The sequence below is a fragment of the Saccostrea echinata genome, unplaced genomic scaffold (genome assembly GCF_033153115.1).
Source record: "Saccostrea echinata isolate AGI-Se365-2 ecotype Australia unplaced genomic scaffold, CSIRO_AGI_Sech_v1 ptg000036l, whole genome shotgun sequence".
Classification (NCBI taxonomy): domain Eukaryota; kingdom Metazoa; phylum Mollusca; class Bivalvia; order Ostreida; family Ostreidae; genus Saccostrea; species Saccostrea echinata.
Genome location: NW_026889785.1, coordinates 9,307,018 through 9,322,261, shown reverse-complemented (window position 1 = coordinate 9,322,261; position 15,244 = coordinate 9,307,018). Strand labels below are relative to the sequence as shown.

The window sequence follows — 15,244 nt, the reverse complement described above, 5'->3', positions numbered from 1 at the left end:
GATGGCAGGCATAGAAAATGAGACATTGACAAAATATAGAGCCAAGAGCAATATTATTATATCAGGACAGTCGCAAGCGAGCAAAAGCACATTTGTTTTTTTCCTACTGAAACAGCTGCACATGTTTGAATCTAATAGTAGATATGGGATATGGCAATCATTGTTCGAACAGGTGGAGAAAGAAATAAGTCATATTACTTTTTATCAAGGAATACCAGATAAAGAGACCTTAGAACAATTTACGAGAGATTATGGAAATATTATTCTCGTACTAGATGATGTTATGGCTCAGGGAATGAATAATGTAGATTTAATGAATTTATTTACAATCTATTCGCATCATATGGGAATAACTGTTTTATTTCTGCTGCAAAACATTTTTCCTCCTGGGGAGTACATGAGAACGGTTTCCCTAAATGCTCATTACATTATTTTATTCAAAAATTCAAGAGATGAGCAGCAGGTCAAGACTCTGGGTAGGCAGATATTTCCCAATCAAAGTACTTCATGGATGCATATAAGAAAGCGACAAGTGTTCCATATTCGTATTTATCCAGGCACAGCTGAAAAATATCGTTTATATTCTAAAATGTTTCCGGAAGAGGAAACAATCATAAATTTACCAATGTTAAGTGATGACTTCATCTGTACAAAAACAAGTCGATTTCCTTAAGCTGTTGATGACCACACATAAAAGACAGAGAATCCAGCTACTTCACACCATTAGCGGGAGCCAATTGGATGTCCTCTTAGAAACCGTGTACAACATTTTGAATGGTGTCTCCTCCCTAAGGAAAAAAGAAGAACAAAGCTTTAAAAAACATAAAACATTACTGAGAAAAATTTTTGATAAAAAAAAACTCAGTAATCGCTTTTAACAAAAGATTTTCTTGCGAATTCAGCGTATAATACCAACGTTTTTATCATCAGTATTTAGATATTTATCTTCTAATGGCAAACGTATTAGTTCCAAAAGAAAAATATCAAAAGTTACTGGAAAATCAAGAAAGGTGGATGTCAAATAGCAAGAATGGAAAAAGTATTTTACGTACATTTTTTAAACGAAGCATTTCAAAAAATGTTTGCCTCAAAAGAAGAATTTATAATGAAAGGTTCTGACTGGATTTTCTCAAAGGTGATTTATCTTGAAATTTGTTATGTCGTATATTCACCACTCAAAGGTGGAAATTACATCAAAGAACCAATGGAATTACGAAAGAGCAGGCGACCGTTTCACTAACAGGTCGTAGATCGTAAACGTAGACGTAGCACGTAAGTGCGTTTCACTAAGAGTTACGATTTGCGAGTTACGATTGAAGTTGATCGTAAGTCTACGAGTGGTCTGGGGCACTCGTAAATTGACTTGCGAGCACGTAAACAAACAAAAATGGCATCTGTTTTCCTTCTAGCAGACGATTCTACACGAAACTTTCGACGAGAGAGGATTTTCCGGGATCGGACAAATCCTCTCGATTACCTAAATGACGCAGAAGTAATCGAAAGGTATCGTTTACCTCGAGTCTTCCTATACAGATTGATGGACTTGGTAAACGCTGATGTGCAAAGGACGACAGGACGAAGCCATTCCTTGTCCACATCTACCCAGGTATAAACATCTCTGTATGAAAATATTACGAAGTCCGAGTCCGACACTTAGCATTTATTGTACATTTAGAGTTATCTTTCTTTTCTCAACACGATGCGTCAATATATTTGCGTGACGTTAAGTTACCATCTATGTTAGTATGCCAAAGCATCCAAAAAGTAAAAAGGAAAGAAAGAAATGAACAGAAAAGATAAAAATCAGAGAGAGAATGAGAGGAATGTTTTTTTTTTATTCCATTAGTTATATATGCTATTTAGATTACTCAGTGGCTCAAATAAAAAAATTTTACGTTTAACTCTCACTTGCGTTTTACACAGGAAAAAATGTTCATTCTAAACGACAGAGAACCTCATATTTTGTGTGCATTTGGTATTACAATGCCTGAAGAATTGATATGAATTTATATTAAATAACTCGCGTATATACCAAACATACGCATTAATGGTCAGTACATTGTCTCCTATCAACATGTGAAATGTGAAGTATATATAAGATTTTTTTTTGTTAAAATCGAAGAAAAATATAAACTTATATAATTATTCTGTAATGATGATTTTTTCCCAGTTGGCTTGTGTGTGTGTGAGAGAGAGAGAGAGAGAACGAGAGAGGGGGTTTGTCCTGCATGGGCATTAATAGTTTGGTTTGATTTATAGGTACTTGTGACAGTTAGGTATCTTGCCAAAGGGTCTTTTTTCCGGAGTGTGGAGACTTGCACGGGATATCGCGCTCAAGCGTATCCCGGTGTATAGACAGCGTCACTAAGTCCATCTGCAGAAGACTGGATAATATTCACTTTCCAAAAGGTTTGTGAGACATGTGTATGTACAATTGTATGCATTCTAAAGAACATGGGTAAATAAGGTCTAATGTCCCCGAAGAACAAATATGGGACCAGGCAAAATTTATCACAATGATGGGACCAGTACAGAAAAAATTCTCATTTAAAAAAAGTACATGTCCCATGACTTTCGTATTGAAAAAAAAATTGCCCTATGCCTTAACACTTATTATTGCACCCCCCCCCCCCCAAAAAAAAAGACCGCAGGACATGTAATGGGTATTTTTTTCACCTTGTTCATCCGTGATCTTTGAAAACTTTCTGCCATCATCAACAATGAAAATAAGTAAATTTTAAAAGTGAAAAATACCAAAGAAGAAATAATTTTGGTATATGCAAAACACATGCATGATCTCTCTCTCTCTCTCTTTCATGTCAATAAATGTGAAATTCACTTCCTGAAAAAAAAAATTATCAGATAAAAATTTCTTTTGCATCTAGAGAATGACTCATCACGTACAAAACACGAGTTCTATCAGATTTCTGGTTTCCCCAATGTCCTTGGTGCCATTGATGGAACTTTAGTTTCAATCACTGCACCCAAAGACAATGAACCAGAGTACGTTTGTCGGAAGGGCTATCACGCTATAAACGTACAAGTGGTTGCTGATGCTTCCTTAATGTATAATTTCTTTTTCTTTAAAAAGTGACAAAAGATATAAAATATTTCGACGTTACTGAATGAAAAATAATATTAGCTTTCATTTATGTCTCAAGGTTTACAAACATAGTTTGCAAGTGGCCTGGGTCCACACATGATGCTGAAGTGTTTATAACCTATGCAAGATTAAACCAACTGACGACCGAGGTAATTTTCATACATGTTTAATCTGTAGCACATATAACACTTACAAATATACCAAAGCTGACAAATATTCTCAATCTCTCAATCTCCGCTACACTTCTCTCTCCGACGAACAGACGACAACTCTCTCACGCATGCGCACTTACAAGCGGTTCCATATACATTCGTTCCCTTACACATTCACATCACACTACACTCCCCTCCCTTTTGAAAAAAAAAGGTACTCCTGTACCTTGTGTAAATATCAACCAAACACTTGTATGATTGTGAAAATAAACAGTGATCCTTAAAGATTCTATGATAAAGTGAAGCAGATAAACTGAATATCAGCAGTGGTATTACATATAATTCAGATAATGTTCACAACATACAGTCTCTAAATCATTTTACCTGAGTTCACATACAATAAACCATGCTGAATCCAGATACAAATTATTTCTAAATTCACTATGAGATTTCAATGATAAATATTACCATTATATCAACAGTATGAATATAACTAAAAAAATGATTGATAAGGAGACTTGCACTTCCATCCAATCACTCAAACTACATGCAATAATAGCACATACACTGGCTAAAAAAAATTTAGACATGAAATCAATATAGAACAATTATATGACAATTTAGGAATGACGAATGATACAAAAGAATCATCACAAATTCTAACACTTATCAGACATAATGAATCCCGCCGCATCTCTTGCATATACTTGCAACTATAACTAAAATGAACAATATCAGGATTCAATTATCTATTAGAATATAAAACAACATAGTTTATATGAAGTTTCACTCTCGTCCCGGAACTCGAAACATCAGACCATGGCCGGGGACAATGTATTCTGCTACCTCAAGGATCCTTCTCCTATTCTTGTCCTGGTCGTTCACGTTCCTACTGTACCTCCTCCAAATTGATGCATCTTCCAAGTCTTCCATGCTGTGGAAAAGATCACCAACGACAGCTACTGTTCCCATCTGGGATGCATGGACTAGCACGGAGATGTCTTCTGATGTATGTCCTGGTGGTGTACGACTTCTATTTGATCATTGATCCAGAATGACAACTTGAAGTCATGGAAGTGGTGTAGAACACCAACACACATCTGAGAAGCTGCAACATGGTAGGCATTAGGGAAAACATTCAAGTTTCCCATGTGGTCTAAGTGACCATGAGTCGTCACACAGCATTCTATGTCCTCAACTGCCAAACCCTGTTCACTGAGGCGGGACAGTAAGTATTGTCTATCTGAAGGATTTCCCGTGTCGACTATGATGTTCATCGATCCTTTTAATAGAGTAATACTACTTCCCATTTTCCGTTTTCCTAGGCTTGGGAAGTTTTCCTCGTAACCTGCTTGGAGGACAATAACTTCATAAGGGGTGTCCTCTTCCTCACTACTGCTATCTCCATCGCTGTCTTTATCTGCTACATCTTCTTCACTACCGCATTCATCCAGAACTTCCCACTCGATCTCATCATGTTCTTCAACACGTCTGTGGGGCTCCTGTGGGGCTCCGGCTCCATGTGACCTTCTGGTCCTGACCCTTTCTTCGAGCTCAGCGAGTTCCTTTCTCCCCCACCTCTTGAATGCACGTCTCTTTTCCTCTGATAAGTTACAAACTAGGGACAGAAGGATTCTCCAGTGAAGTAATACTGCTGGGCTGTTTACTGGACTCATGGTGAAGCGGTTCACCAAGGGCCACCACATCGTACGGGTCAGCTGACCCATCTGGACAAATGTCCTACCCATAATTGGGTATTCTCGTGGCAGTGGAATTTCTTCATTGACGTGCACCACTAAATCGTTGATTGTCGCAGTTGGTCCCAAGACGTACTGACCTAACACATTTAAACACGATGCTCTCAAAGTGTGATATTCCGGCAGCGCTGCCAAAGAGTTCCAGGGGCGATCCCAGAACAACCTAGGGAGATGATACTCCCAAGCATGATGCTTGAGGTGCTTAGAGCGATAATGACATCCAGGAACAGGGCATGCTGATCGTTTATCCCGTACATTAGGTATCTGTCTTTGTGTGGACGGTCCCGGCTCCTGGGTCGGTTCCTTGGCAGGTTCCGAATCTGGTGAAAGTTCCTGTGTCGGCGCATCACCTGTCCGTCGCCGCTTAAAAGGTAGTAGGCCCTCTTCAACATCAGACGACTCTTCGTCTGTTTCTTGATGGCAGTACTCATATGTGAGGTACTCGTCAGAATCAGAGATGTCGGCTTCATCTGCCGTGATGTACTCTCTGTCAGATTCTTCCATTGTACCTAAAATAAAATTGAACACAAACATAACATTAGTAAAAGGTACAAGACATATTATACTTGACACCTTGGACATATATACGTCTTCAAGGTATCTGCTAATTCTTCAGTGACTGCGACACATGCTCCGTGATACCAAGTATCACAGGAGTCGCACTGAATCATAAGACGTCCGTCGTCAGGTTTGTCACATATACAAAAAGTGTCAATTGATTGCAACTGGAGAATATTTTCTCCATTTCGCAGACGATGCTGGCATTGGTGTAGCCAGTCAGGTATTTTCCTGTCACAACACTTTTTCAATCTGTCATGGTTAGTAATAAACACAGAATTTTGAAGTTTGACCTTGTAGATATATGATGATACTTTCTGAATAACAATGCCAGGTCCCTTCCAAGGTGGATCTAGTTTCTTAGAACGACCTTTAGTTTTGGCGCTATCCAATACATAGATGAGATCACCAACAGCATATTCTCTGGTGTGAATCTTGACATCATAATCTCTCTTCATATGGACTTGATGTGCCTTCAGTACCTCTCTGGCCACTTCATGAGCTGTTCTTATAGACTCTTGTAATCTTGACACATAATCCTCGTGGTCAATGGATGCATGGGTTTTGGGTGGTCGAAAAACTAGGTCAGCGGGTACGCTTACTTCACGGCCTAACATAAGTTTGTTTGGTGTGAAACCAGTGTGTCTGTTAACGGATGATCTAATAGCGCTAGCAAGCTGAGGTAAATGTTCATCCCAATTATTTTGTGACTTGTCAACAAAACAGCGTACAGCATCCATAAGTGTCCTATTAAATCTCTCGACCTGCCCATTTGCTGAAGGGCGATAAGGCGTTGTGCGGCTCTTATGAATCTGAAGTATATCACAAATAGTCTTGAAGAGCTTGCTCTCAAAGTTTCTCCCCTGGTCAGTGAATATGTTGAAGGGAAAACCAAATCGAGCAAAAAATTCATTTACAGCAGCTCTAGCTGTGACTTCAGCTGTTTGTGATGGTAATGGGACACATTCAACCCATTTGGTAAATTGGTCCACCATGACTAAAATGTTCGAGTTGCCTGAGGTAGATTCGGGTAAAGGACCCAAGAAATCAAGGTGAACTCTCTCCATTGGTACTCTAGCTTGGTATTTTGTCATGGGACACTTTGCTTTTCTGTTGGCCTTTTTGTGTTTACTGCAAATGTCACATGTCCTTACAAAATCTCTAGTTGACTGATTCATGTTATACCAATAGAACTTCTCTTTCACTCGTAGATATGTTCTTGATACACCTTGATGTCCCATAACTGGTAAGTCACGACATAGTCCTAGTACCTCATCTACCAAGGTTTTTGGCACCACAAGTCTTGGTTCTCCACCATTCTTTGGTTGTTGCGTAGGATTCCCTCACCATCAATGAAAAACATCTCTTTATTAATCCAGTATTTCTTAGCTGCCTTGCTGCTTATAAAGATTTCATCTTCAGATGGGGTTTCATTTGACACCAGATAAGGCAGTATCAATCTAAGATCTGGGTCATTTTTCTGAAACTCTTTCAGTTCTTCTGGGGAGTACTCAATGCCAGCAAACCCACTAGTACAGGTGGCTATGCATACGCAATTGCTTTGCTGTTCATCCGTACCAATGGTGATGGAAAACACATCATCTGTAAAGGAAATTTCCACTGAAGTGTGCTGCACTTCCGGGCTCGCTTCAAACTCTATATTTTCATTAAACAACCAGGAAAAAGCTGCATGTACTTCGTTTGTGTCTGCCTTTCTACCCAGAGGGACTACATCATCAACATCTTCAGTGAATTTCGACCAGTTGTTATGCGCCCTTACACAATACTTGCATCCTCCACAGGGAAGCTTGGATGGGTCTATAGTTGCCCTCATTTCTGGACAGGGTTTCGCATCTGGTGCTCTTGAGAGTGCATCAGCATTCCCATGTTTCTTGCCAGGCCGATGTATTACAATCATGTTGTACTGGCTCAAGACTTCGAGCCATCTTGCCAATTGACCCTGTGGATCCTTAAAGTTGAGGAGCCAGGTTAAGCTACTGTGGTCTGTCCTGACAAGGAATTCTCTTCCCAGCAGATAGTGGTTGAACTGTTTCGTGAATCTCACAATAGCTAACAGTTGGTATGGTAATTGGCAAAGCCTAAAAATCTTTCAACTTCTTTTGTAGTCTTAGGGGTTTGCCATTTTTTAACCACTTCAACATAATCATCTCCTATTGCCATTCCTGTCTTGCTGACCTTTCTTCCTAAAAACTCAACTTCCGTTTGAAACATCAAACACTTTGCCGGCTTCAGTTTCAGTCCATAATGACGAAATCTGTCGAAGACTAGTTGTAAATTATGTAGATGGTCTTCAAACGATTTTCCCATAACCAGAAGGTCGTCCAAGAATGCTAACATGATATTCCATGTTAATCCTCTTAAAACAAGGTTCATAACTCTGGCGTAGGTTGACGGAGCATTGCAGAGTCCGAAACCCATGCGCGTAAACTGGAAAAGGCCATATTTCGTAATGAAGGCTGTTTTAGCCTTATCCGAGTCATTAACTTTGATTTGATAATATGCTGAATTGGCGTCCAGTTTAGAAAACCATTCATTTCCAGCCAAGGTGTCAATACATTCTTCTATAAGTGGGAGGGGGTAGACATCCTTTTTAGTGACCGAATTAAGTTTTCTGTAGTCTATGCACCATCTTACTTTACCATCTCTTTTGCGGATAAGTACGGGCGGAGATGCCCATTCAGACGTTGACGGCTCTATGATCCCTGCATTCAACATGGTCTGTAAATGGGTCTCTTTTTCTTTTACAAAATCTAATGGGGTTCGTCTCATTCTCTGCTTGACAGGAACAGCTGTGCCCGTATCGATGGTGTGCTTTATCTCAGTAAAATTTCCGAGATCAAAATCATTCTCAGCAAATACATCTTGGTACTCTGTTATCAAATTCTTAAACTGCTCTTGTTGACTATTATTGAGGTTAGTGACAGACTTCTGTAGTAGCGGATGTAAATAGAGTGGGATTTCTGATGTGGAAGTTTTTATTTCAACTGATATGTTGACTGGTTGAGCTTGAACTGCTTCTCCAACAACAGTTCCTTTGTGAATGGTGTAGTACCTGTCACTTGCATTGACTAAACAGAGTCTTGGAGATGTTTGGTCAGAGTACATGCATCTTGGTATCAAGACTGGTATATTGGCTTCCTCAGGCTCTATAACGTAGCTTCCCTCAATGTGTCGAGATAGTTTACCATTGACATGTATGGCTGAATTTGGCGGAATTACAGTTTTACCAGGCACTGTTACTTTGGCAACTGTTGGAGCTTCCCGACTCTTTCCATATGACATCTGCAAAACTTCAGAGTTAATGGAGAACTGGTTCTTACTGCAATCTAGTATAACATTGTTTTCCCGCATGAAGTCTAAGCCTAGGAGCATGTCATCATCCATAGGTGCTACGTATATTTCAGATGGGTATGTTTTGGATCCTATCATGATGTCAACTGGACCAATGATGAATGTATCCATTTTCATATCACGCCCTGCACCATGCATGACTGTGCGTTTCTTAACAGGTGGTTTGATCTACATCTTTTCATACACCCGATCCGAGATAATAGTGACTTCTGCTCCCGTATCTATTACTGCAGTAATGTCTGTAGAGTTCACTTTTACATTTAATCTCAGCATAGAAGCTGATCCCAACTGTAGAATGGTCATTGTTTTATCTACATCTGCGCTTTTATCTTCAGAATAGGAAGTATGATTTCTATTTGATGTTTTCCTTCTGGGTCTTCTTTGCTTCTTGCGTTTCCTTGATGTATGTCTTATGGATTTAGGGCTCGTTTCTTCTGAAGCACAATTTTTCTTGAGGCGCTCTGTAGTATTTCGGGTCGGATTTACGCCTGTTGACCCGGCCCACTCTCGTTTAAAGGTCTCGTCTCAGACTATGAACTCCCGTTTGTATTCTGACTTCTGCTTTGATTCTGGGCCCTCAACTTCTTAGGCTTTCTGCAATCTCTTGCTAGGTGCCCTGGTTTGTCACAATTGTAGCATGTACGGGTCTCCGTATTTTGTGGTCTTCTTTTCTGTTTATTCTCCATGCTGCTTAATTTTGTTTGAAGCATCTGCATGTTGTCCACAAGAATCTTGATCTGTTCCTCCATAGACTTTAGCTGATCTGATTGATGTGCTGATGGAGAAAAATTCTTGTCGCTTTTTACTGCTGCGTTAATTGTTATCACAGAATCAATCTCGTGCTCGGAATCTTCAGAAAATTCTCGGCGTCTGATGGGTTTACCATAAATGGCTTTGGTAGTATGCTGGTACCACTTGATCTTGTCTATGGCATCCTCAATAGATTTAGGTTTTGACATAGCAGCATTTTGACCAGCCTCTTTATCACAGCATCCCTGACAGAATCTCCATACAGCTTGCGAGTATACATGTTCTTCTGGCAGGTCACGAAAAGCTTTCATTGCTAGGGAAAGTAATCTGTCAGCCCAATCTTCAAGTTTTTCTCCTGTGTTCTGATGGGCTCCCATAAACTGGACTTGAAGAGTTTCTGGTAAATCCACAAAGTTAAAACGCTTTTCTAGTTTGCGAACTAACTCAAAATAGTCTATGCCATAGTCTCTGTTCACAATACTGGTGTAAAACTCGCTGGCTTTTCCATCGAGACACCAACATAACTGATCTTTGCGCTCTGTAGCTGTCCAGTGAGATACATCTGCATATCTGCTGAATTTTACAAAGAAGGCTTCCCAGTTAGAGGTCCCATCATACCGCAAGGCTTTGGGCAGATACACAGGTTTTGATTCGTGTCGCCCCTGGCTCTCGGAGACTGTTGGTTGACGTCGTACGAAAGTTGGCGACAACTGAGGTGAAGGCAATGTGCGTCGTTGTACCATAGGTGTCTGGAACCTGATATGGTCTGGAATTGGACGTTGCACTTCATTGTCATGCAAAGAATTTTCCTGCTCTCCTGATCTGTAATTAGTGTGACTGCCATGTGGTCGCATATTAGATATAGAACGCTTCTGAGTACCCGTCGGTGTTGACTCACCATTGTATGCGTGCAATGCACGGCTACTTTCACCTGATGATGGCGTTCTCCTAGGTTCCGACAAAGGGGTCGCTGTGTGTCGAGGATGAGTAGATGGCTTTGCTGTGCAGTCACTCATCTTGAACTCTGTATTTACTTCACCATGATCCTCGTAATCCTGGAACTCTGTGAAGTAATCCTCCATACCATCACTTGTGGGCTTTGCGTAGCTATGATCTATACACAATGGTGGTAGAAAATCTACACACTCCACTAGTTCTGGTGTGACCCTTAGTTTAGGTATACCCACAAATGTTTCCAAGTCAATGGGGCCTTGCTTTCTTAGTTCCCACATACGGTCAGCTATGACCTGACCCACACCTAGTAGGACTCTTAGATCTTCATAGGCACAGGTGTTTATGTTAATTTTGAATGGACTATTCCTGTGTTTTGACATCATGTTACTGGTGGGGGGGGGGATATACAAACGAATTTGTGTGTTTACTTTATTTCAAAATAATATACATGTACAATATAACTTACCCTATCAATGACCAAACATATGTAAACACCTTTAATTTAATTCAAATTCAAATCAATCTTTTAACTGGCAGTATCAACGCATTCGGTATTACAATACCATGTGGTCGACCAAGTGCATCTTCCGGTGATTAGCCTCACCACGTGTTTATTTTTTTCTTCAACAAAATGCACAAAAAACATAATTCTGCCAGGCTTAGTGATCGTGATGATTATAACTTAATGAATAAATAGAATTTCACATAACTTAATTCAAATTGTCAGACAATTTTCAAGATTTACTGTAGATACACGTGTGGGACTTTGACAGATTCCCGCCACGAGAAAAAATATCAACGAAATTCAATACACAAAATTTCGTGCAGAATCGATTGCTCGCAGCGCCAGTGAAGTGTTTATAACCTATGCAAGATTAAACCAACTGACGACCGAGGTAATTTTCATACATGTTTAATCTGTAGCACATATAACACTTACAAATATACCAAAGCTGACAAATATTCTCAATCTCTCAATCTCCGCTACACTTCTCTCTCCGACGAACAGACGACAACTCTCTCACGCATGCGCACTTACAAGCGGTTCCATATACATTCGTTCCCTTACACATTCACATCACACTACAATGCTTTCATCTTCTCCAACTCTGAACTGAAGACCCACATGGAAACTACGACCTCTGTATCATTTGGCACGTATTTAAAACATTACCTCCACAGGGATGACGGCTGGCTTCTCGGCGTATGCTTTAAAACGTTACATGATGACGCCAAAATCCAACCCAAGCAATGAGGCAGAGGAAAATTATAACTTAGCCCACAGCAAGACGAGAGTTGTTGTAAAAAGAGCGCTTGGTGTGTGCAAATCCCGATTCAGGTACCGTTTAACTAAAATATTTCAAAGTTTTTAAAACAATTAAGAAATTTGGACAGGTGTGTGAATTTTATTTTGATTTGAAATATAATTTCATCATACTACACTGTATGTGTTAATTTAGCGGGATGTTGATTACGCATCGCAACCAGGGAGGAGGTGTTTCAGATTACTTCAATTTTGCTTCATGAAGGCTAGATCAAGATCCATTCAGATTAAAATGTAAATACTAAAATGTGATTTTTTCTTAATAGGTGCATACATAAATCTGGCTTTTATTTACCCCTGCAAAAAGTGTGCAGATCATCACAGCTGTGTTTAAGCTTCACAACATGTGTATGGACATAAAGCTGCCCATAGATGGAGAGATGTTTGATAACGATCCAGACCAAGAGTTTCCTGGGTCAGAAGGTGTAAATGCAGATGGTGCTGGACAAACAGTCAGACAGAGACTAATACAGAGATTTGCCAATTGAAACTATCAGTCCGTCAAACAACTGAAAAATCTCCTGCTATTGCAATTATAGTTTTTTGCAGATGCAAGGTGTCCATACTAATCAAACTGTCTCTGAGCATTTTGTTTGAAGATGAAATGAAATATTCTTAAGGAAGCTCTAAACATCAATTAATTTTTTTTTGGATTTTCAAGAATATTACCGGTATATAAAGAATTAGAACTCTTTTATGTACAGTGTTTAGAGCTTCCCTAAAGATAAAATGATTTCTTCTCAAATAAGACAACTGAAACTGTTTTACATTGTTACTATCATAATCATTTAATTTTTCATCTCACTATAAATGTAAATACATGTAAATACATGTACTTCAGAATTCTCAATAACGGTAACTTTAATTATGCATACAGCTGAACAAGTGGCTGACCAAGGAAGAAAAGCTTTTTTTCTTATAAATTCTTATCACTTAAACATGTATTTCTTTCTAAAGAATAATTTTATTATGGTTAAAGTAATATATATAGCGTGCTATCTGATTAGCAAAACAGAATAGTTTACCAGAACCAGTATTGCTTACATCACAGTATATGTCTTGCATCATCAGCATGTCAACCTGCTTGACATTAAATCGTTTTGTTTATTTTGCTAAAGTAATATTGCTTGACTACTTATCATCATATGTATTGTTACCATATTTCAGAATTTTAAAGATATTACAGTAATTGAACCCTATTTTGCTGCTGTTGTTTTTTCTACAAACATTCCATTAAGATACATGTAGGACATAAATAACTGTAGGATAACTCACAACCATTATAATAATATGCATAATTCACACAAAACAATAACAAAATTTTGTTTCATTAACAGAATAACATTCTTGTGAAATTTGTACAAAGTAAGCATCGTAAGCATTTACTTCACAAATACACACACCCTCAAATGAGATATACATGTACAGTTCATCTATACAACATAACAACTACATGTAATTCAACAAATACAGTTCCTACCAATCTTCCAGATTAATTTCTTCCATCAAAATATGAAAATAAATGTAAAACCTTTCATCTCATTTTGATACTCTTTACATTCACTAAATGATATGAAATGAAAGTAACACTTCATATGATATCATATGACATTTAAATTTTGCAAAATAAGGAGTTAACATATACAAAATGTTAGATTTTTTTGTCACTGCAATCATGGTTTTCATAATATTTAACATGTACAGCATTTTCAAATGGTAATCTAACCCTCAAATAAAAGGTATGGTAATAAGAAAACAAGAGACCCATGGGCCACAGTGCTTACTGAATTACCTTTACCCTGTTCAAAAGAAGAATTTGAAAAAAAAATCTGATTATCTATCCTTATAAATTAATAAATTTCATATATTCATATTAATTCAAAGATAATTAAAAAAAATTACAATTTATCAGTAAACTGTGCATATTTCTTTTTTACCTCTATATAATCTCATGTAAAGCTTTGATTCCCTAATGTGGCCCCCAACCCATGGGACACGATTTGAACTAGAAATATGTCCATAGGACATGAATGCCCCTCCGAGTGTATATTAGTAAAGCAACATAAAAATTTGTATTAGTGTATAAGTTTGATGAGAATATCTTGAATAGTTTCTTTAAAATTGAAATTGAAATCTAAAAAAAAAAATGGATATAGATGATAAATTCTCATCAAATCATGTATAAGTGCATAAGCTTACAGAAAAATATCATGAATGGTTTCTTCATTGGAACAAATCTGAATACTTTTTACCCAGAGATGCTTTATGGCAAGTTTGGATGAATTTTGGCTGAGTTGTTTTGGAGAGAGGTTGAAAATGTATTGGTATTATTTACATTTGTAAATATATTTTTTTAGATGAACCTATTGAAGAGAAAATATGATCAATTCTGTATGCACATATTAGGGGGTCAGAGGTAATGGTGTGACGAAGATCATGCATTTACTACTTCGTAAGATTTTCACCTTCAGTTTGCTGTAAACTAATCTTTGAAAAAAAAAACTTTTTTTTAAAATACTAAACATATACATATACTTTATGTATATAATAATATAATAATAATTATTTTAATAATTAAATAATACTTTAATAATTGAAGTCACTCATGACTACTCAGACAGTATGTTGTCTAGTCTATGCATCTATTTTATAAAGAAAGACTTTAATTAATAAAGCATCTTCACGCTACACATTATTTGCAAAATACGGCAAACATTTATGACGTCAACTTTAGTGCTAGTTTTCTCGATAACGTCACAATGCACATAAGGGTGGTTTTCGCTTTGAATTCATATAAAAAGAACTCATACAATAATAGTAAGATTATTCTCAGTAGCGATCATTGATTATTTTTCATTATGAACAGATATTTCCTGAACTGGACTGCTGAACATCAATGTAAGTATTCAAATGTTGGAGCGAGGTGAACTCTCAAGACCAAACAGCTTCTAGGTCACTGTGCGTCACAACATAGCAATACGGCAGGTCATTCATGTAATAAATGCAGTTCTATTCGGAATATTCGTCTCAAATGTAAATAAAAGTAAAAAACAATAATGTTAAAAAGTTCACTGGGAAATGAACTTAGTTGGAACGTGATCATTCTACTGAGAGGCCCTTTGGGCTTCACAGAATTTGATCACATGACCAAGCAAGTTCATTTCCCAGTGAACTTTTTAACATTGTTGTTTATTTCTTAAATAAATTAACAGACGGACAGAGAACATGTGATCAGAAAAGCTCACTTGAGCCTATGGTTCAGATAACCGAACAA

The 15,244-nt window shown here is 37.9% G+C and overlaps 1 pseudogene; it reads left to right on the top strand.

Moving 5' to 3' along the window:
* Positions 1 to 1,387: 1,387 nt before the first annotated feature.
* Positions 1,388 to 12,718, top strand: LOC133199756 (putative nuclease HARBI1; annotated as a pseudogene).
* The last annotated feature ends 2,526 nt before the right edge of the window (positions 12,719 to 15,244 follow it).